At 36.7% G+C, this 22,691-nt stretch overlaps 1 protein-coding gene across 1 annotated transcript in view; it reads left to right on the top strand.

The window, feature by feature from the left end:
- LOC306915091 (S-adenosylmethionine synthase-like) overlaps window positions 1-22,691 on the top strand; it is a gene marked incomplete at its 5' end in the record, with an annotated part of 87,075 nt that overhangs the window by 29,597 nt on the left and 34,787 nt on the right. The window lies entirely within an intron of this gene.

Here is a 22,691-nt window from a genome sequence, read left to right as displayed (position 1 = left end):
AGGGGCTATTAACCAACAGTTCTCCAATACAGTTTCTGTCTATTGTTGGTGTGTCCCACCCTCCACTCTGATTGGCTCATCAGACCTCCTCTGTGAGTATTTAGCAGGGCTCTGTTTTATTTGGTGTCACTTCACTTTAATGTGTGTTGTTGTTAAGAGCTGAAATTCTCTCTTCTGGACTTGGTGAAGTTATCAGGTATGTTTATGATTTCACAATTCTTGTCTCATTAATTTGACTTGCAGTGATTTTTTGAAGGGCTATGTGGGGGTATCCGGCTCAAATTCTGGTGCTTGTAAACTATGTATCCAAAGTGCAACTTAGTTTAAACAAAGTATCAACCAACTTAATTTCCGTGAAAGTTTAACATTATTAAAATTGATTAATAATAATTAATAATAGTAATTAAACAACTATTACTACTAGCACCACTGCTACTCATAATGCTAACATTATTGTTTCCCCTACAGAACGCAACGCAACACTGGTGACTTACAGCCATGTCAACCGCAGGGGATATTCCAAAGGGAAAAAAAAGGAAAATGGATTCCTATTTGACTCGGCAGGAAGAGGAATTCACCTGTCCTGTGTGCCGTGACATCTTTAAACACCCTGTTATCCTGTCTTGTAGCCACAGCTTCTGCAAGTCCTGTATGCAGCAATGGTGGAGAGGAAAACCATCACAGAACAAGGCATGTCCTGTTTGCAAAACAAACTCCTCTCTAGATCAACCTCCTATCAACTTGGCATTGAAGAACCTGTGTGAGAACGTCTTAGAGGAGAGAAGTCACAGATGTAGTTCTGAGGTTCTCTGCCCTCTACATGATGAGAAACTCAGGCTGTTCTGTCTGGATGATGAACATTTGGCATGCCTAGTGTGCCAAGTTTCTGAAAAACATGCAGGACATAAGTTCAGACCCATTTACGAATCTGCAAAACAACTCAAAGAGGACCTCCAGGAATCACTGGAGGCCTTAGAGGAGAAACTAGAGGACCTTAAAGAGATTAAAGCAGGATATCACCAAACAGCAGAATTAATTAAGTCGCAGGCCCAACACACTGAGATACAGATTAAGAAACATTTCAAGAAGATTCAGGATTACCTACGTCAGGAAGAGAAGGCCAGAATCACTGAGGTGAGGGAGGAAGAGAAACAGAAAAGTCAGATGTTGATGGAAAAGATTGAGAGTCTGTGCAGAGAAATGGTGACTCTTTCCAACACCATCAGAGATGTCGAGGCAGATGACATCTCATTCCTGCAGAACTATAAAACCACAGTGGAAAAGGTCCAGCGCACACTGCCAGATCCACAGCCAGTTTCAAAAGTAGTGATTGACATGGCCAAACACCTGGGCAACCTGACCTTCAGAACCTGGGACAAGATGAAGGAGATCGTCTCCTACACTCCTGTGATCCTGGATCCCAACACATGCAATACTGGATACATCCTGTCTGATGATCTGACCAGTGTGTTGTACGATGATGGTGTACTGTATACCAACCCGGACCACCTGCACCTGGTCCAGGGTACTGAGGGATTTAACTCAGGGACTCATAGCTGGGACATTGAAGTTGGAAACAATACCTTCTGGGAACTGGGGGTGTTAGAAGAGTCTTTCCAGATAAACAATGGAGTTAATGGTTTGTCTTGGTGTTTAGGCTTTAGGAATGGCAGATACATAGTAAACGCAGGGCCGTTTACTGTGTATCTCTCGTTGGATTACAATCCCTCGAGGATCAGAGTCCAGCTGGACTGGAACAGAGGAGAGCTGTCCTTCTCCGATCCTGACACTAACACACACCTACTCACCTTTACACACACTTTCACTGATAAACTATTTCCATTCATTTCTACTAGTCACCATCTCCCTCTGAGGGTGTTGCCTGCGAAGGTGTGTGTCACTATGGAACATGACATTTATATATAGGAGCAAGAAAAAGAAAGAGAAGTTGTCCTCCCAGTCTTTTTATGGGTGTTGGAAATGTCTCTTAAGTGTAAATCCAGCATGCTGTTTTTTTTCATGTCAGTATTGGATATCACTGTTTTATATTGTATACTGTTGATAGTTTATTTTTAACTTTTTTCCCATGCACAGTTTTTGCACATAGGCAGTGTGGCTAGGCTGTAATAATGTCAGGGGTGGTATCATGGACCACAGCAACAGCTACCCTTTGCTGCTAGACTTAGTTTCACTGTATTTACTTTTGACTTATGTTGTATTTTTGTCTTGTAATAAACATTCAGATAAAAGGTGATTTGTGTGTGTGTTTTATTGGCATACTGTGTTCATGATAATGTCAGTCAGCAATTCACATGAATTACCATTTAGAAGTACTGTTATGAACACTACAACCAGGTTATTCCTTCACCACACCAGTTTCTGTTCTGAAGGAATTTGAAGCTATTGTATTTCCATATTAGTGATTTAATTTTCAATCATAGCTCGAGAAACTAAATAAGAAAAAACGACATAACATGCAGAATGGCCCAAAAGTGGTTCTCAACCATGTTCATGTCATTGTCCCTCAATTTGACGTGATGTGCACCCCCATTTAAAAAGATTGTTTTAATACTTAGTATACACTACAGTGTGGCAATAGTTTGTTGAGGTTTTTTTTGTACTCATTTATGGGGAATAAAAAACAAATGTAAAATATGTGACGTAGGCAGTGTGAGTCGTCATGAGTATTACTTTACACCACGAGTTAGTGATGTAGAGAGGCCTGCATACCGACAGAAACCAGAACATGATGGTCGACGACTTTGTGAGAGGAACTTCCTCAAAACTCTCCACCCACCACCCACCCAGATTTCTCTCTATGGAAGCAGACAACCCTAGGTACAAGAAAGACGTTCTTTATTGAAAATTCTGACAACGTTTCGATCTATTTGATCTTCATCAGGTCATGTGAACATACACAAAAGTTTGTACTTTTATAATAAGGGAGTGCCCCCATTATCCAATCAAAACACCACATTTTGGTGCCCCTCCCGTCACTGCAGGTGTGACACGTCAACCCTGAGTGAGTAGGTGGGGACCCAGACATATTGATATAAATATACTGTAATCTGTTCAGAAATGTTAGTGCACCAATTAAAAACATTTTAAAAACATTTTAAAACATACATGTATACCTATAATCATTTCACAGATACATCAAATCAATATCTCACAAGTCCTATCTACTACAGTAGGTCTGTGGGCTTTTACATTTCCAATGTTTTTCCTTTTGTTGTATTGTTTCCCTTTTGTAAGGTAAACTCTGCAGGCAACTAAACTGAAAAACTGAAAGATATGGATGTAAGATAGTATACTATGGAGACAAGAATAATATTGATAAAGAACAATCAAGATAACAAACAATGAAACTACGGAAACCCCAAAAAATTATATAATACACACCAAATTATATACATGCAACAACAACATATGCACAAGGTTGGATTTATTCAACGCAGGAGGCCACCTTTTAAAGCTTAGAAACGTATATTTTGTAACCATATTTTTTACTTTTTAAATAAAATATCAGTTGGAGAAGCAGTGCTTCACTCCTAACAAACCAAAAAAGGTTTCTACAGAAAGTGTCTAATTTCATCTGCCTGGTTTAAGCCCCTCGGCATCATGGTTTGAAGAGTATGAATGTAGTAACTTTCTCTTCTTAATAAAAGGTTATAAACACCTTTAGATAAGCCAGTTCTGAAAGGAATGAAAATACACCGCACACTGTGTATCTGCTCGGTATATTTTCTTTTAATAATGCAACGTTTCGGTCCCTCTGGACCTTCTTCAGGCAGTTCTAAAATACACTTTCTGGTGAGGATTTGTCTGAACTGTTGTCATGTTGTATTACAGTATAATTACTCACATTGGGTGAACTATATTGAATTTACATAGCGTGATGTTAACAAAGTGGGCAGGCTATTCAAATTGATATCAGATGAATTGAATTCCATTCTAATGAAATGGGCCATAGCTTAGTGCTGAAACAGTCCAGAAACTGGATGGGAGATGATTGATGACTGTTGATGGGCTTGGATGGGGGTTTGTCTAGGTGTGAAATACACACAGATGAGGAGAGACATGCTCTTCAGCTCTTCATCATCATGACCTTCATCATCTTTTATAATTTAAACTCTTTACACGTTGAAGTATTACATTTCTTATATTAGTTTTATTTTTATTTTTGATGGGTGCTACCCCCCCCCCCCCCCCTATGTCCACTTGTCCAGCTTTTGAACACAAACTTTATCCTAACACAAACATTAAATGAAATGATATTGAATGTCATTGTCCCAACACAAACATGAAATGCCATTGACAATGAATGGCCAGTTTTTATGTTTGTGCAAACGTATTGGCCGGAATGAGATGATGTATGATGATGTATGATAGCGTCCCTCACGGGTGTGATTTTATTACATTTGATTTGGCAATCCATTTGTTTTCTCATGCCAATAAAGCTTAAATTGAATTGAAAAAACAATTATGTGATACAAAAATTACACATTTATTGTATACATATCATGTCTTGTGTAAATTGACTTTACAATAATGTATTTTATTGTTCCTTATATTGGCTCAAATTCACTGTGCTGATTTATATCTACCAGAGCTGTGTTGCATTAAGGCAGCTACCGGTAAATATGTTAATACATTATGAAGTAAAATATATTGGATACATTTTTCAGATCGAGAAAGCCACAGTTTGGTCAGTTTTCCAGAATAGTCTAGGAGGAATAGTAGAAATATGATTATGATAAGAAACAAGAAAAAGAAAGAGAATTGTCCTCCCAGTCTTTTTATGGGTGTTGGAAATGTCTCTTAAGTGTAAATCCAGCAGGCTGTTTTTTTCATGTCAGTATTGGATATCACTGTTTTATATTGTATACTGTTGATAGTTTATTTTTAACTTTTTCCCATGCACAGTTTTTGCACGTAGGCAGTGTGGCTAGGCTGTAATAATGTCAGGGGTGGTATCATGGACCACAGCAACAGCTACCCTTTGCTGCTAGACTTAGTTTCACTGTATTTACTTATGACTTATTTTGTATTTTTGTCTTGTAATAAACATTCAGATAAAAGGTGATTTGTGTTGTGTGTGTGTTTTATTGGCATACTGTGTTCATGATAATGTCAGTCAGCAATTCACATGAATTACCATTTAGAAGTACTGTTATGAACACTACAACCAGGTTATTCCTTCACCACACCAGTTTCTGTTCTGAAGGAATTTGAAGCTATTGTATTTCCATATTAGTGATTTAATTTTCAATCATAGCTCGAGAAACTAAATAAGAAAAAACGACATAACATGCAGAATGGCCCAAAAGTGGTTCTCAACCATGTTCATGTCATTGTCCCTCAATTTGACGTGATGTGCACCCCCATTTAAAAAGATTGTTTTAATACTTAGTATACACTACAGTGTGGCAATAGTTTGTTGAGGTTTTTTTTGTACTCATTTATGGGGAATAAAAAACAAATGTAAAATATGTGACGTAGGCAGTGTGAGTCGTCATGAGTATTACTTTACACCACGAGTTAGTGATGTAGAGAGGCCTGCATACCGACAGAAACCAGAACATGATGGTCGAAGACTTTGTGAGAGGAACTTCCTCAAAACTCTCCACCCACCACCCACCCAGATTTCTCTCTATGGAAGCAGACAACCCTAGGTACAAGAAAGACGTTCTTTATTGAAAATTCTGACAACGTTTCGATCTATTTGATCTTCATCAGGTCATGTGAACATACACAAAAGTTTGTACTTTTATAATAAGGGAGTGCCCCCATTATCCAATCAAAACACCACATTTTGGTGCCCCTCCCGTCACTGCAGGTGTGACACGTCAACCCTGAGTGAGTAGGTGGGGACCCAGACATATTGATATAAATATACTGTAATCTGTTCAGAAATGTTAGTGCACCAATTAAAAACATTTTAAAAACATTTTAAAACATACATGTATACCTATAATCATTTCACAGATACATCAAATCAATATCTCACAAGTCCTATCTACTACAGTAGGTCTGTGGGCTTTTACATTTCCAATGTTTTTCCTTTTGTTGTATTGTTTCCCTTTTGTAAGGTAAACTCTGGCAACTAAACTGAAAAACTGAAAGATATGGATGTAAGATAGTATACTATGGAGACAAGAATAATATTGATAAAGAACAATCAAGATAACAAACAATGAAACTACGGAAACCCCAAAAAATTATATAATACACACCAAATTATATACATGCAACAACAACATATGCACAAGGTTGGATTTATTCAACGCAGGAGGCCACCTTTTAAAGCTTAGAAACGTATATTTTGTAACCATATTTTTTACTTTTTAAATAAAATATCAGTTGGAGAAGCAGTGCTTCACTCCTAACAAACCAAAAAAGGTTTCTACAGAAAGTGTCTAATTTCATCTGCCTGGTTTAAGCCCCTCGGCATCATGGTTTGAAGAGTATGAATGTAGTAACTTTCTCTTCTTAATAAAAGGTTATAAACACCTTTAGATAAGCCAGTTCTGAAAGGAATGAAAATACACCGCACACTGTGTATCTGCTCGGTATATTTTCTTTTAATAATGCAACGTTTCAGTCCCTCTGGACCTTCTTCAGGCAGTTCTAAAATACACTTTCTGGTGAGGATTTGTCTGAACTGTTGTCATGTTGTATTACAGTATAATTACTCACATTGGGTGAACTATATTGAATTTACATAGCGTGATGTTAACAAAGTGGGCAGGCTATTCAAATTGATATCAGATGAATTGAATTCCATTCTAATGAAATGGGCCATAGCTTAGTGCTGAAACAGTCCAGAAACTGGATGGGAGATGATTGATGACTGTTGATGGGCTTGGATGGGGGTTTGTCTAGGTGTGAAATACACACAGATGAGGAGAGACATGCTCTTCAGCTCTTCATCATCATGACCTTCATCATCTTTTATAATTTAAACTCTTTACACGTTGAAGTATTACATTTCTTATATTAGTTTTATTTTTTATTTTTGATGGGTGCTACCCCCCCCCCCCTATGTCCACTTGTCCAGCTTTTGAACACAAACTTTATCCTAACACAAACATTAAATGAAATGATATTGAATGTCATTGTCCCAACACAAACATGAAATGCCATTGACAATGAATGGCCAGTTTTTATGTTTGTGCAAACGTATTGGCCGGAATGAGATGATGTATGATGATGTATGATAGCGTCCCTCACGGGTGTGATTTTATTACATTTGATTTGGCAATCCATTTGTTTTCTCATGCCAATAAAGCTTAAATTGAATTGAAAAAACAATTATGTGATACAAAAATTACACATTTATTGTATACATATCATGTCTTGTGTAAATTGACTTTACAATAATGTATTTTATTGTTCCTTATATTGGCTCAAATTCACTGTGCTGATTTATATCTACCAGAGCTGTGTTGCATTAAGGCAGCTACCGGTAAATATGTTAATACATTATGAAGTAAAATATATTGGATACATTTTTCAGATCGAGAAAGCCACAGTTTGGTCAGTTTTCCAGAATAGTCTAGGAGGAATAGTAGAAATATGATTATGATAAGAAACAAGAAAAAGAAAGAGAATTGTCCTCCCAGTCTTTTTATGGGTGTTGGAAATGTCTCTTAAGTGTAAATCCAGCAGGCTGTTTTTTTCATGTCAGTATTGGATATCACTGTTTTATATTGTATACTGTTGATAGTTTATTTTTAACTTTTTCCCATGCACAGTTTTTGCACGTAGGCAGTGTGGCTAGGCTGTAATAATGTCAGGGGTGGTATCATGGACCACAGCAACAGCTACCCTTTGCTGCTAGACTTAGTTTCACTGTATTTACTTATGACTTATTTTGTATTTTTGTCTTGTAATAAACATTCAGATAAAAGGTGATTTGTGTTGTGTGTGTGTGTTTTATTGGCATACTGTGTTCATGATAATGTCAGTCAGCAATTCACATGAATTACCATTTAGAAGTACTGTTATGAACACTACAACCAGGTTATTCCTTCACCACACCAGTTTATGTTGTTAATACGCACATCGACAGGCTAGGTGCTGGGCTGAAGAAACTTCAGTAGATATTGGATGGAGCCCGCACACCTGCAGGTACAAGAAAGACGTTCTTTATTGAAAATTCTGACAACGTTTCGATCTATTTGATCTTCATCAGGTCATGTGAACATACACAAAAGTTTGTACTTTTATAATAAGGGAGTGCCCCCATTATCCAATCAAAACACCACATTTTGGTGCCCCTCCCGTCACTGCAGGTGTGACACGTCAACCCTGAGTGAGTAGGTGGGGACCCAGACATATTGATATAAATATACTGTAATCTGTTCAGAAATGTTAGTGCACCAATTAAAAACATTTTAAAAACATTTTAAAACATACATGTATACCTATAATCATTTCACAGATACATCAAATCAATATCTCACAAGTCCTATCTACTACAGTAGGTCTGTGGGCTTTTACATTTCCAATGTTTTTCCTTTTGTTGTATTGTTTCCCTTTTGTAAGGTAAACTCTGGCAACTAAACTGAAAAACTGAAAGATATGGATGTAAGATAGTATACTATGGAGACAAGAATAATATTGATAAAGAACAATCAAGATAACAAACAATGAAACTACGGAAACCCCAAAAAATTATATAATACACACCAAATTATATACATGCAACAACAACATATGCACAAGGTTGGATTTATTCAACGCAGGAGGCCACCTTTTAAAGCTTAGAAACGTATATTTTGTAACCATATTTTTTACTTTTTAAATAAAATATCAGTTGGAGAAGCAGTGCTTCACTCCTAACAAACCAAAAAAGGTTTCTACAGAAAGTGTCTAATTTCATCTGCCTGGTTTAAGCCCCTCGGCATCATGGTTTGAAGAGTATGAATGTAGTAACTTTCTCTTCTTAATAAAAGGTTATAAACACCTTTAGATAAGCCAGTTCTGAAAGGAATGAAAATACACCGCACACTGTGTATCTGCTCGGTATATTTTCTTTTAATAATGCAACGTTTCGGTCCCTCTGGACCTTCTTCAGGCAGTTCTAAAATACACTTTCTGGTGAGGATTTGTCTGAACTGTTGTCATGTTGTATTACAGTATAATTACTCACATTGGGTGAACTATATTGAATTTACATAGCGTGATGTTAACAAAGTGGGCAGGCTATTCAAATTGATATCAGATGAATTGAATTCCATTCTAATGAAATGGGCCATAGCTTAGTGCTGAAACAGTCCAGAAACTGGATGGGAGATGATTGATGACTGTTGATGGGCTTGGATGGGGGTTTGTCTAGGTGTGAAATACACACAGATGAGGAGAGACATGCTCTTCAGCTCTTCATCATCATGACCTTCATCATCTTTTATAATTTAAACTCTTTACACGTTGAAGTATTACATTTCTTATATTAGTTTTATTTTTATTTTTGATGGGTGCTACCCCCCCCCCCTATGTCCACTTGTCCAGCTTTTGAACACAAACTTTATCCTAACACAAACATTAAATGAAATGATATTGAATGTCATTGTCCCAACACAAACATGAAATGCCATTGACAATGAATGGCCAGTTTTTATGTTTGTGCAAACGTATTGGCCGGAATGAGATGATGTATGATGATGTATGATAGCGTCCCTCACGGGTGTGATTTTATTACATTTGATTTGGCAATCCATTTGTTTTCTCATGCCAATAAAGCTTAAATTGAATTGAAAAAACAATTATGTGATACAAAAATTACACATTTATTGTATACATATCATGTCTTGTGTAAATTGACTTTACAATAATGTATTTTATTGTTCCTTATATTGGCTCAAATTCACTGTGCTGATTTATATCTACCAGAGCTGTGTTGCATTAAGGCAGCTACCGGTAAATATGTTAATACATTATGAAGTAAAATATATTGGATACATTTTTCAGATCGAGAAAGCCACAGTTTGGTCAGTTTTCCAGAATAGTCTAGGAGGAATAGTAGAAATATGATTATGATAAGAAACAAGAAAAAGAAAGAGAATTGTCCTCCCAGTCTTTTTATGGGTGTTGGAAATGTCTCTTAAGTGTAAATCCAGCAGGCTGTTTTTTTCATGTCAGTATTGGATATCACTGTTTTATATTGTATACTGTTGATAGTTTATTTTTAACTTTTTCCCATGCACAGTTTTTGCACGTAGGCAGTGTGGCTAGGCTGTAATAATGTCAGGGGTGGTATCATGGACCACAGCAACAGCTACCCTTTGCTGCTAGACTTAGTTTCACTGTATTTACTTATGACTTATTTTGTATTTTTGTCTTGTAATAAACATTCAGATAAAAGGTGATTTGTGTTGTGTGTGTGTTTTATTGGCATACTGTGTTCATGATAATGTCAGTCAGCAATTCACATGAATTACCATTTAGAAGTACTGTTATGAACACTACAACCAGGTTATTCCTTCACCACACCAGTTTATGTTGTTAATACGCACATCGACAGGCTAGGTGCTGGGCTGAAGAAACTTCAGTAGATATTGGATGGAGCCCGCACACCTGCAGGTACAAGAAAGACGTTCTTTATTGAAAATTCTGACAACGTTTCGATCTATTTGATCTTCATCAGGTCATGTGAACATACACAAAAGTTTGTACTTTTATAATAAGGGAGTGCCCCCATTATCCAATCAAAACACCACATTTTGGTGCCCCTCCCGTCACTGCAGGTGTGACACGTCAACCCTGAGTGAGTAGGTGGGGACCCAGACATATTGATATAAATATACTGTAATCTGTTCAGAAATGTTAGTGCACCAATTAAAAACATTTTAAAAACATTTTAAAACATACATGTATACCTATAATCATTTCACAGATACATCAAATCAATATCTCACAAGTCCTATCTACTACAGTAGGTCTGTGGGCTTTTACATTTCCAATGTTTTTCCTTTTGTTGTATTGTTTCCCTTTTGTAAGGTAAACTCTGGCAACTAAACTGAAAAACTGAAAGATATGGATGTAAGATAGTATACTATGGAGACAAGAATAATATTGATAAAGAACAATCAAGATAACAAACAATGAAACTACGGAAACCCCAAAAAATTATATAATACACACCAAATTATATACATGCAACAACAACATATGCACAAGGTTGGATTTATTCAACGCAGGAGGCCACCTTTTAAAGCTTAGAAACGTATATTTTGTAACCATATTTTTTACTTTTTAAATAAAATATCAGTTGGAGAAGCAGTGCTTCACTCCTAACAAACCAAAAAAGGTTTCTACAGAAAGTGTCTAATTTCATCTGCCTGGTTTAAGCCCCTCGGCATCATGGTTTGAAGAGTATGAATGTAGTAACTTTCTCTTCTTAATAAAAGGTTATAAACACCTTTAGATAAGCCAGTTCTGAAAGGAATGAAAATACACCGCACACTGTGTATCTGCTCGGTATATTTTCTTTTAATAATGCAACGTTTCGGTCCCTCTGGACCTTCTTCAGGCAGTTCTAAAATACACTTTCTGGTGAGGATTTGTCTGAACTGTTGTCATGTTGTATTACAGTATAATTACTCACATTGGGTGAACTATATTGAATTTACATAGCGTGATGTTAACAAAGTGGGCAGGCTATTCAAATTGATATCAGATGAATTGAATTCCATTCTAATGAAATGGGCCATAGCTTAGTGCTGAAACAGTCCAGAAACTGGATGGGAGATGATTGATGACTGTTGATGGGCTTGGATGGGGGTTTGTCTAGGTGTGAAATACACACAGATGAGGAGAGACATGCTCTTCAGCTCTTCATCATCATGACCTTCATCATCTTTTATAATTTAAACTCTTTACACGTTGAAGTATTACATTTCTTATATTAGTTTTATTTTTATTTTTGATGGGTGCTACCCCCCCCCCCCCCCCTATGTCCACTTGTCCAGCTTTTGAACACAAACTTTATCCTAACACAAACATTAAATGAAATGATATTGAATGTCATTGTCCCAACACAAACATGAAATGCCATTGACAATGAATGGCCAGTTTTTATGTTTGTGCAAACGTATTGGCCGGAATGAGATGATGTATGATGATGTATGATAGCGTCCCTCACGGGTGTGATTTTATTACATTTGATTTGGCAATCCATTTGTTTTCTCATGCCAATAAAGCTTAAATTGAATTGAAAAAACAATTATGTGATACAAAAATTACACATTTATTGTATACATATCATGTCTTGTGTAAATTGACTTTACAATAATGTATTTTATTGTTCCTTATATTGGCTCAAATTCACTGTGCTGATTTATATCTACCAGAGCTGTGTTGCATTAAGGCAGCTACCGGTAAATATGTTAATACATTATGAAGTAAAATATATTGGATACATTTTTCAGATCGAGAAAGCCACAGTTTGGTCAGTTTTCCAGAATAGTCTAGGAGGAATAGTAGAAATATGATTATGATAAGAAACAAGAAAAATAATTGTCCTCCCAGTCTTTTTATGGGTGTTGGAAATGTCTCTTAAGTGTAAATCCAGCAGGCTGTTTTTTTCATGTCAGTATTGGATATCACTGTTTTATATTGTATACTGTTGATAGTTTATTTTTAACTTTTTCCCATGCACAGTTTTTGCACGTAGGCAGTGTGGCTAGGCTGTAATAATGTCAGGGGTGGTATCATGGACCACAGCAACAGCTACCCTTTGCTGCTAGACTTAGTTTCACTGTATTTACTTATGACTTATTTTGTATTTTTGTCTTGTAATAAACATTCAGATAAAAGGTGATTTGTGTTGTGTGTGTGTTTTATTGGCATACTGTGTTCATGATAATGTCAGTCAGCAATTCACATGAATTACCATTTAGAAGTACTGTTATGAACACTACAACCAGGTTATTCCTTCACCACACCAGTTTATGTTGTTAATACGCACATCGACAGGCTAGGTGCTGGGCTGAAGAAACTTCAGTAGATATTGGATGGAGCCCGCACACCTGCAGGTACAAGAAAGACTTCTTTATTGAAAATTCTGACAACGTTTCGATCTATTTGATCTTCATCAGGTCATGTGAACATACACAAAAGTTTGTACTTTTATAATAAGGGAGTGCCCCCATTATCCAATCAAAACACCACATTTTGGTGCCCCTCCCGTCACTGCAGGTGTGACACGTCAACCCTGAGTGAGTAGGTGGGGACCCAGACATATTGATATAAATATACTGTAATCTGTTCAGAAATGTTAGTGCACCAATTAAAAACATTTTAAAAACATTTTAAAACATACATGTATACCTATAATCATTTCACAGATACATCAAATCAATATCTCACAAGTCCTATCTACTACAGTAGGTCTGTGGGCTTTTACATTTCCAATGTTTTTCCTTTTGTTGTATTGTTTCCCTTTTGTAAGGTAAACTCTGGCAACTAAACTGAAAAACTGAAAGATATGGATGTAAGATAGTATACTATGGAGACAAGAATAATATTGATAAAGAACAATCAAGATAACAAACAATGAAACTACGGAAACCCCAAAAAATTATATAATACACACCAAATTATATACATGCAACAACAACATATGCACAAGGTTGGATTTATTCAACGCAGGAGGCCACCTTTTAAAGCTTAGAAACGTATATTTTGTAACCATATTTTTTACTTTTTAAATAAAATATCAGTTGGAGAAGCAGTGCTTCACTCCTAACAAACCAAAAAAGGTTTCTACAGAAAGTGTCTAATTTCATCTGCCTGGTTTAAGCCCCTCGGCATCATGGTTTGAAGAGTATGAATGTAGTAACTTTCTCTTCTTAATAAAAGGTTATAAACACCTTTAGATAAGCCAGTTCTGAAAGGAATGAAAATACACCGCACACTGTGTATCTGCTCGGTATATTTTATTTTAATAATGCAACGTTTCGGTCCCTCTGGACCTTCTTCAGGCAGTTCTAAAATACACTTTCTGGTGAGGATTTGTCTGAACTGTTGTCATGTTGTATTACAGTATAATTACTCACATTGGGTGAACTATATTGAATTTACATAGCGTGATGTTAACAAAGTGGGCAGGCTATTCAAATTGATATCAGATGAATTGAATTCCATTCTAATGAAATGGGCCATAGCTTAGTGCTGAAACAGTCCAGAAACTGGATGGGAGATGATTGATGACTGTTGATGGGCTTGGATGGGGGTTTGTCTAGGTGTGAAATACACACAGATGAGGAGAGACATGCTCTTCAGCTCTTCATCATCATGACCTTCATCATCTTTTATAATTTAAACTCTTTACACGTTGAAGTATTACATTTCTTATATTAGTTTTATTTTTATTTTTGATGGGTGCTACCCCCCCCCCCCCCCCTATGTCCACTTGTCCAGCTTTTGAACACAAACTTTATCCTAACACAAACATTAAATGAAATGATATTGAATGTCATTGTCCCAACACAAACATGAAATGCCATTGACAATGAATGGCCAGTTTTTATGTTTGTGCAAACGTATTGGCCGGAATGAGATGATGTATGATGATGTATGATAGCGTCCCTCACGGGTGTGATTTTATTACATTTGATTTGGCAATCCATTTGTTTTCTCATGCCAATAAAGCTTAAATTGAATTGAAAAAACAATTATGTGATACAAAAATTACACATTTATTGTATACATATCATGTCTTGTGTAAATTGACTTTACAATAATGTATTTTATTGTTCCTTATATTGGCTCAAATTCACTGTGCTGATTTATATCTACCAGAGCTGTGTTGCATTAAGGCAGCTACCGGTAAATATGTTAATACATTATGAAGTAAAATATATTGGATACATTTTTCAGATCGAGAAAGCCACAGTTTGGTCAGTTTTCCAGAATAGTCTAGGAGGAATAGTAGAAATATGATTATGATAAGAAACAAGAAAAATAATTGTCCTCCCAGTCTTTTTATGGGTGTTGGAAATGTCTCTTAAGTGTAAATCCAGCAGGCTGTTTTTTTCATGTCAGTATTGGATATCACTGTTTTATATTGTATACTGTTGATAGTTTATTTTTAACTTTTTCCCATGCACAGTTTTTGCACGTAGGCAGTGTGGCTAGGCTGTAATAATGTCAGGGGTGGTATCATGGACCACAGCAACAGCTACCCTTTGCTGCTAGACTTAGTTTCACTGTATTTACTTATGACTTATTTTGTATTTTTGTCTTGTAATAAACATTCAGATAAAAGGTGATTTGTGTTGTGTGTGTGTTTTATTGGCATACTGTGTTCATGATAATGTCAGTCAGCAATTCACATGAATTACCATTTAGAAGTACTGTTATGAACACTACAACCAGGTTATTCCTTCACCACACCAGTTTATGTTGTTAATACGCACATCGACAGGCTAGGTGCTGGGCTGAAGAAACTTCAGTAGATATTGGATGGAGCCCGCACACCTGCAGGTACAAGAAAGACTTCTTTATTGAAAATTCTGACAACGTTTCGATCTATTTGATCTTCATCAGGTCATGTGAACATACACAAAAGTTTGTACTTTTATAATAAGGGAGTGCCCCCATTATCCAATCAAAACACCACATTTTGGTGCCCCTCCCGTCACTGCAGGTGTGACACGTCAACCCTGAGTGAGTAGGTGGGGACCCAGACATATTGATATAAATATACTGTAATCTGTTCAGAAATGTTAGTGCACCAATTAAAAACATTTTAAAAACATTTTAAAACATACATGTATACCTATAATCATTTCACAGATACATCAAATCAATATCTCACAAGTCCTATCTACTACAGTAGGTCTGTGGGCTTTTACATTTCCAATGTTTTTCCTTTTGTTGTATTGTTTCCCTTTTGTAAGGTAAACTCTGGCAACTAAACTGAAAAACTGAAAGATATGGATGTAAGATAGTATACTATGGAGACAAGAATAATATTGATAAAGAACAATCAAGATAACAAACAATGAAACTACGGAAACCCCAAAAAATTATATAATACACACCAAATTATATACATGCAACAACAACATATGCACAAGGTTGGATTTATTCAACGCAGGAGGCCACCTTTTAAAGCTTAGAAACGTATATTTTGTAACCATATTTTTTACTTTTTAAATAAAATATCAGTTGGAGAAGCAGTGCTTCACTCCTAACAAACCAAAAAAGGTTTCTACAGAAAGTGTCTAATTTCATCTGCCTGGTTTAAGCCCCTCGGCATCATGGTTTGAAGAGTATGAATGTAGTAACTTTCTCTTCTTAATAAAAGGTTATAAACACCTTTAGATAAGCCAGTTCTGAAAGGAATGAAAATACACCGCACACTGTGTATCTGCTCGGTATATTTTATTTTAATAATGCAACGTTTCGGTCCCTCTGGACCTTCTTCAGGCAGTTCTAAAATACACTTTCTGGTGAGGATTTGTCTGAACTGTTGTCATGTTGTATTACAGTATAATTACTCACATTGGGTGAACTATATTGAATTTACATAGCGTGATGTTAACAAAGTGGGCAGGCTATTCAAATTGATATCAGATGAATTGAATTCCATTCTAATGAAATGGGCCATAGCTTAGTGCTGAAACAGTCCAGAAACTGGATGGGAGATGATTGATGACTGTTGATGGGCTTGGATGGGGGTTTGTCTAGGTGTGAAATACACACAGATGAGGAGAGACATGCTCTTCAGCTCTTCATCATCATGACCTTCATCATCTTTTATAATTTAAACTCTTTACACGTTGAAGTATTACATTTCTTATATTAGTTTTATTTTTATTTTTGATGGGTGCTACCCCCCCCCCCCCCCCTATGTCCACTTGTCCAGCTTTTGAACACAAACTTTATCCTAACACAAACATTAAATGAAATGATATTGAATGTCATTGTCCCAACACAAACATGAAATGCCATTGACAATGAATGGCCAGTTTTTATGTTTGTGCAAACGTATTGGCCGGAATGAGATGATGTATGATGATGTATGATAGCGTCCCTCACGGGTGTGATTTTATTACATTTGATTTGGCAATCCATTTGTTTTCTCATGCCAATAAAGCTTAAATTGAATTGAAAAAACAATTATGTGATACAAAAATTACACATTTATTGTATACATATCATGTCTTGTGTAAATTGACTTTACAATAATGTATTTTATTGTTCCTTATATTGGCTCAAATTCACTGTGCTGATTTATATCTACCAGAGCTGTGTTGCATTAAGGCAGCTACCGGTAAATATGTTAATACATTATGAAGTAAAATATATTGGATACATTTTTCAGATCGAGAAAGCCACAGTTTGGTCAGTTTTCCAGAATAGTCTAGGAGGAATAGTAGAAATATGATTATGATAAGAAACAAGAAAAAGAAATAGAATTGTCCTCCCAGTCTTTTTATGGGTGTTGGAAATGTTTCTTAAGTGTAAATCCAGCAGGCTGTTTTTTTCATGTCAGTATTGGATATCACTGTTTTATATTGTATACTGTTGATAGTTTATTTTTAACTTTTTCCCATGCACAGTTTTTGCACGTAGGCAGTGTGGCTAGGCTGTAATAATGTCAGGGGTGGTATCATGGACCACAGCAACAGCTACCCTTTGCTGCTAGACTTAGTTTCACTGTATTTACTTATGACTTATTTTGTATTTTTGTCTTGTAATAAACATTCAGATAAAAGGTGATTTGTGTTGTGTGTGTGTTTTATTGGCATACTGTGTTCATGATAATGTCAGTCAGCAATTCACATGAATTACCATTTAGAAGTACTGTTATGAACACTACAACCAGGTTATTCCTTCACCACACCAGTTTATGTTGTTAATACGCACATCGACAGGCTAGGTGCTGGGCTGAAGAAACTTCAGTAGATATTGGATGGAGCCCGCACACCTGCAGGTACAAGAAAGACGTTCTTTATTGAAAATTCTGACAACGTTTCGATCTATTTGATCTTCATCAGGTCATGTGAACATACACAAAAGTTTGTACTTTTATAATAAGGGAGTGCCCCCATTATCCAATCAAAACACCACATTTTGGTGCCCCTCCCGTCACTGCAGGTGTGACACGTCAACCCTGAGTGAGTAGGTGGGGACCCAGACATATTGATATAAATATACTGTAATCTGTTCAGAAATGTTAGTGCACCAATTAAAAACATTTTAAAAACATTTTAAAACATACATGTATACCTATAATCATTTCACAGATACATCAAATCAATATCTCACAAGTCCTATCTACTACAGTAGGTCTGTGGGCTTTTACATTTCCAATGTTTTTCCTTTTGTTGTATTGTTTCCCTTTTGTAAGGTAAACTCTGGCAACTAAACTGAAAAACTGAAAGATATGGATGTAAGATAGTATACTATGGAGACAAGAATAATATTGATAAAGAACAATCAAGATAACAAACAATGAAACTACGGAAACCCCAAAAAATTATATAATACACACCAAATTATATACATGCAACAACAACATATGCACAAGGTTGGATTTATTCAACGCAGGAGGCCACCTTTTAAAGCTTAGAAACGTATATTTTGTAACCATATTTTTTACTTTTTAAATAAAATATCAGTTGGAGAAGCAGTGCTTCACTCCTAACAAACCAAAAAAGGTTTCTACAGAAAGTGTCTAATTTCATCTGCCTGGTTTAAGCCCCTCGGCATCATGGTTTGAAGAGTATGAATGTAGTAACTTTCTCTTCTTAATAAAAGGTTATAAACACCTTTAGATAAGCCAGTTCTGAAAGGAATGAAAATACACCGCACACTGTGTATCTGCTCGGTATATTTTCTTTTAATAATGCAACGTTTCGGTCCCTCTGGACCTTCTTCAGGCAGTTCTAAAATACACTTTCTGGTGAGGATTTGTCTGAACTGTTGTCATGTTGTATTACAGTATAATTACTCACATTGGGTGAACTATATTGAATTTACATAGCGTGATGTTAACAAAGTGGGCAGGCTATTCAAATTGATATCAGATGAATTGAATTCCATTCTAATGAAATGGGCCATAGCTTAGTGCTGAAACAGTCCAGAAACTGGATGGGAGATGATTGATGACTGTTGATGGGCTTGGATGGGGGTTTGTCTAGGTGTGAAATACACACAGATGAGGAGAGACATGCTCTTCAGCTCTTCATCATCATGACCTTCATCATCTTTTATAATTTAAACTCTTTACACGTTGAAGTATTACATTTCTTATATTAGTTTTATTTTTTATTTTTGATGGGTGCTACCCCCCCCCCCTATGTCCACTTGTCCAGCTTTTGAACACAAACTTTATCCTAACACAAACATTAAATTAAATGATATTGAATGTCATTGTCCCAACACAAACATGAAATGCCATTGACAATGAATGGCCAGTTTTTATGTTTGTGCAAACGTATTGGCCGGAATGAGATGATGTATGATGATGTATGATAGCGTCCCTCACGGGTGTGATTTTATTACATTTGATTTGGCAATCCATTTGTTTTCTCATGCCAATAAAGCTTAAATTGAATTGAAAATACAATTATGTGATACAAAAATTACACATTTATTGTATACATATCATGTCTTGTGTAAATTGACTTTACAATAATGTATTTTATTGTTCCTTATATTGGCTCAAATTCACTGTGCTGATTTATATCTACCAGAGCTGTGTTGCATTAAGGCAGCTACCGGTAAACATGTTAATACATTATGAAGTAAAATATATTGGATACATTTTTCAGATCGAGAAAGCCACAGTTTGGTCAGTTTTCCAGAATAGTCTAGGAGGAATAGTAGAAATATAATAGAAAGATAATGGGTAAATACAGACTTTAGCTGGTTTACTGGAATGATGGATTAAGTGGGGGTTAAGTGGGGGCAGGGGCTATTAACCAACAGTTCTCCAATACAGTTTCTGTCTATTGTTGGTGTGTCCCACCCTCCACTCTGATTGGCTCATCAGACCTCCTCTGTGAGTATTTAGCAGGGCTCTGTTTTATTTGGTGTCACTTCACTTTAATGTGTGTTGTTGTTAAGAGCTGAAATTCTCTCTTCTGGACTTGGTGAAGTTATCAGGTATGTTTATGATTTCACAATTCTTGTCTCGTTAATTTGACTTGCAGTGATTTTTTGAAGGGCTATGTGGGGGTATCCGGCTCAAATTCTGGTGCTTGTAAACTATGTATCCAAAGTGCAACTTAGTTTAAACAAAGTATCAACCAACTTAATTTCCGTGAAAGTTTAACATTATTAAAATTGATTAATAATAATGAATAATAGTAATTAAACAACTATTACTACTAGCACCACTGCTACTCATAATGCTAACATTATTGTTTCCCCTACAGAACGCAACGCAACACTGGTGACTTACAGCCATGTCAACCGCAGGGGATATTCCAAAGGGAAAAAAAAGGAAAATCGATTCCTATTTGACTCGGCAGGAAGAGGAATTCACCTGTCCTGTGTGCCGTGACATCTTTAAACACCCTGTTATCCTGTCTTGTAGCCACAGCTTCTGCAAGTCCTGTATGCAGCAATGGTGGAGAGGAAAACCATCACAGAACAAGGCATGTCCTGTATGCAAAACAAACTCCTCTCTAGATCAACCTCCTATCAACTTGGCATTGAAGAACCTGTGTGAGAACGTCTTAGAGGAGAGAAGTCACAGATGTAGTTCTGAGGTTCTCTGCCCTCTACATGATGAGAAACTCAGGCTGTTCTGTCTGGATGATGAACATTTGGCATGCCTAGTGTGCCAAGTTTCTGAAAAACATGCAGGACATAAGTTCAGACCCATTTACGAATCTGCAAAACAACTCAAAGAGGACCTCCAGGAATCACTGGAGGCCTTAGAGGAGAAACTAGAGGACCTTAAAGAGATTAAAGCAGGATATCACCAAACAGCAGAATTAATTAAGTCGCAGGCCCAACACACTGAGATACAGATTAAGAAACATTTCAAGAAGATTCAGGATTACCTACGTCAGGAAGAGAAGGCCAGAATCACTGAGGTGAGGGAGGAAGAGAAACAGAAAAGTCAGATGTTGATGGAAAAGATTGAGAGTCTGTGCAGAGAAATGGTGACTCTTTCCAACACCATCAGAGATGTCGAGGCAGATGACATCTCATTCCTGCAGAACTATAAAACCACAGTGGAAAAGGTCCAGCGCACACTGCCAGATCCACAGCCAGTTTCAAAAGTAGTGATTGACATGGCCAAACACCTGGGCAACCTGACCTTCAGAACCTGGGACAAGATGAAGGAGATCGTCTCCTACACTCCTGTGATCCTGGATCCCAACACATGCAATACTGGATACATCCTGTCTGATGATCTGACCAGTGTGTTGTACGATGATGGTGTACTGTATACCAACCCGGACCACCTGCACCTGGTCCAGGGTACTGAGGGATTTAACTCAGGGACTCATAGCTGGGACATTGAAGTTGGAAACAATACCTTCTGGGAACTGGGGGTGTTAGAAGAGTCTTTCCAGATAAACAATGGAGTTAATGGTTTGTCTTGGTGTTTAGGCTTTAGGAATGGCAGATACATAGTAAACGCAGGGCCGTTTACTGTGTATCTCTCGTTGGATTACAATCCCTCGAGGATCAGAGTCCAGCTGGACTGGAACAGAGGAGAGCTGTCCTTCTCCGATCCTGACACTAACACACACCTACTCACCTTCACACACACTTTCACTGATAAACTATTTCCATTCATTTCTACTAGTCACCATCTCCCTCTGAGGGTGTTGCCTGGGAAGGTGTGTGTCACTATGGAACATGACATTTATATATAGGAGCAAGAAAAAGAAAGATAAGTTGTCCTCCCAGTCTTTTTATGGGTGTTGGAAATGTCTCTTAAGTGTAAATCCAGCATGCTGTTTTTTTTCATGTCAGTATTGGATGTCACTGTTTTATATTGTATACTGTTGATAGTTTATTTTTAACTTTTTTCCCATGCACAGTTTTTGCACATAGGCAGTGTGGCTAGGCTGTAATAATGTCAGGGGTGGTATCATGGACCACAGCAACAGCTACCCTTTGCTGCTAGACTTAGTTTCACTGTATTTACTTTTGACTTATGTTGTATTTTTGTCTTGTAATAAACATTCAGATAAAAGGTGATTTGTGTGTGTGTTTTATTGGCATACTGTGTTCATGATAATGTCAGTCAGCAATTCACATGAATTACCATTTAGAAGTACTGTTATGAACACTACCAGGTTATTCCTTCACCACACCAGTTTCTGTTCTGAAGGAATTTGAAGCTATTGTATTTCCATATTAGTGATTTAATTTTCAATCATAGCTCGAGAAACTAAATAAGAAAAAACGACATAACATGCAGAATGGCCCAAAAGTGGTTCTCAACCATGTTCATGTCATTGTCCCTCAATTTGACGTGATGTGCACCCCCATTTAAAAAGATTGTTTTAATACTTAGTATACACTACAGTGTGGCAATAGTTTGTTGAGGTTTTTTTTGTACTCATTTATGGGGAATAAAAAACAAATGTAAAATATGTGACGTAGGCAGTGTGAGTCGTCATGAGTATTACTTTACACCACGAGTTAGTGATGTAGAGAGGCCTGCATACCGACAGAAACCAGAACATGATGGTCGAAGACTT

The sequence above is a fragment of the Electrona antarctica genome (genome assembly GCF_951216825.1).
Source record: "Electrona antarctica genome assembly, chromosome: 22".
Lineage (NCBI taxonomy): Eukaryota > Metazoa > Chordata > Actinopteri > Myctophiformes > Myctophidae > Electrona > Electrona antarctica.
Note: the sequence above shows the minus strand (reverse complement) of the source record. Positions and strands in the feature narration are given on the sequence as shown.